The sequence below is a fragment of the Athene cunicularia genome (assembly GCF_003259725.1).
Source record: "Athene cunicularia isolate RWA chromosome 1 unlocalized genomic scaffold, athCun1 chr1_part2, whole genome shotgun sequence".
NCBI lineage: Eukaryota > Metazoa > Chordata > Aves > Strigiformes > Strigidae > Athene > Athene cunicularia.
The window spans coordinates 22,172,352-22,174,805 of record NW_020799092.1 but is presented as its reverse complement, the minus strand read 5'-3'; positions in this window follow the sequence as shown (position 1 = coordinate 22,174,805).

Sequence of the window (2,454 nt, the reverse complement as noted above, 5' to 3'; positions counted from 1 at the left end):
GGGGGAAGAGGGGGGCGCGCCCCTCTCTGCCTCTATAGTGATTTATTGCGCCGCAATCATAAAATAAATAATTTTAAAAAAATAATTTATTTTAATAAGGCAGCGAAATAGACTGAGCAACGCCGCAAACACAACGCGCCCCCCCCGGCGTGACTCAGGGGTTATCAATACGGCATGAGGAGGCACATCACCCACCCGAGGCGGCGGCTGTGGCCGCCGTGCCCCCCCTTCCCTCTGTCCCGGGTGGCGTGGGAGCGGGGCTCTGCGTCCCTCGTGGGAAGCCTGCGTGCCTCTGCTTGGCTCAAACGCGGGTAAATGAGCCCCAACTTTTAAGTGGCTGTGAGCTACAAGGCCAGAAAACCGCCAGTTTTCGTGACCGTGCCTGTCGCTGTTGGATCTGGATTGCTGCCCTGTTCATAACATCTCAGTTCAACAACAAGGGGCAGAAAGTGTGTCGTGTAATGTGCCAGACCAGATGCACGTTGCAAACAGCAGACAGTCAAAGGGAACTGTCTGCAAACAAGCCAAAACAGCCGGCCAATTTTAGCCCAGTTACTCAGCTGATGCATACTTGGAATGTCTTTGCTTTTTTTCTAGGAGTAGTTGGCCTCATAATTATTTACTGACCAGTGAAAGAGAAGGTATGCTCAAATCAGTACAAAAATAAACTGCTGCTACCTTGAGGACAATGATTGGGAGTGTATCAAATAATTCTTTCATCACATGTTTCATCCAGAGAAGCAGAACTTTCCCGAGGAGGTACTAGCTGTAGTAGCAGGCTCTGAGCAGACTTTGGATGCGCAAGGTGAGTCTCCAAGGCCACGCCAGTGGCAGACGTGAGAGGCCCCATGTTTCCCATGTCTGATTCAACCCTGTGTCAGTGTCTTGATGCAGAATAAACAAGGTTAGGAAAAGACATGTTGCTGTTTCTCTGGCACTCTGCTCCTGCAGCATGGTTAGAATGGAGAAAATCCAGACCATAGCAGAGAGTCAGCTTGAATCCTGAAGAAACTGAAGAGCAAGCTGGATGCTCCTTAATGATAAAAACAGGATCAGGTCTTTTTCTAGGAGTACTTGTATAAATCCTTTAGGCTGCCCCAAGAAACTCATAGGACTGCTGGCTTTATCCCTATTTATTGATACGCACACTTGAGCTGCCTGCAGGGTGGGACTCACACCAACACCAGCGGTCAACTACAAATCATCACAGCAGATTTGGGGTGTTAGTTTATGCCTTCTGCCTTGTGGAGAGCTGTTTCATCATGTACTGGCCACCACCTGCCTTTGCACTCAGTAGCACGCTGCTTCTTGAACTCAGAGGCCTTTTGGTAATGCTCCCTCTCCAAGCCCCGGTGGACTGGGATCTCTCATCTTGAACATAAGTGGGAGAGATATGGAGGAAATACATTTACTTAGTTGCTGATGGACTCAGATGGTGGCACCTCCCAAATATTCTTGCCTGGCACAGGAGTGTAAAAGGGCACGCGATAGAAATCTCACGTACACTTCCAATGTAGGCTTGTACACTGAGCCTGTCACTCTGAACTGTCTTTGTGGTCAATGGCAATAAACAGGCATGTTGGGGGGGATTTTTCTCACCTGAATCATGGCATCTAGTTTTGGATGGCCGAAGCGTGCCTCCAAGAACTCTGGCAAGTGCTTTAGTGTCTAAGCTCTTACTACTCAGGATGGTGTAGTGTGACCTCCCACACAGCTCAGCTCTAGCAGGTGCATGACCAAATCTCTGAAGGCCAGAGCAGCCTACAGTGGGGATGGCACAGGCTGGTGTGTCCCAGCCTTTACTGATTAATCTGTGTAAGGTTTGTACAGGAAGCACCATGAGCTTGTTTCTGTCTGTTCTAGGACATGTCAGCATTTCCCCATGGCTGCAGGGAGTGTCAGAGGATCTCACAAGGGTGAGTCAGAAGGAAGGCATTATTTTTGTGCAGTACCATAGTGCACAAATAGCCTAGACTGAAAGAATCCCAGGGTTTAGACCGGGGGAAAATTATGGTTTCATGGCATTGTGGTTTTCTGTAATACCTGTGTTTGGCCTTGCTTCCTAACTGCCTGCAGCATAGCAGTTGCTAGAGTGTATTGAAGGTCTGTAGCGATGTAGATTCCTCTTCCTCAAGGACAAAAGGGAGGAAATTTTCTAGACTGTTTCACCCGGCTATGAACACCTTCTGGCAATTTTAACAGATGATCTCAAATGGCCGTTGTCCTGTAAACTGCTGTTTCCATCTTCAGGACTATACAAAAGGCAGCTGAGCTAGCATCTAGTTCTCCTCCCCCAACAGATCCCACGTGAGGATCACAAATCTCCGTACTGAACTCTGCCTGCCCTGATGATGCAGCCCTGGATGTGCAGCCGCAAGACTCACTCCTCCCACTTCCCTGCACTGAATTCCCAGCCTTCTCCTCCAGCTCAATAATAACAATAAAGTCACTGGC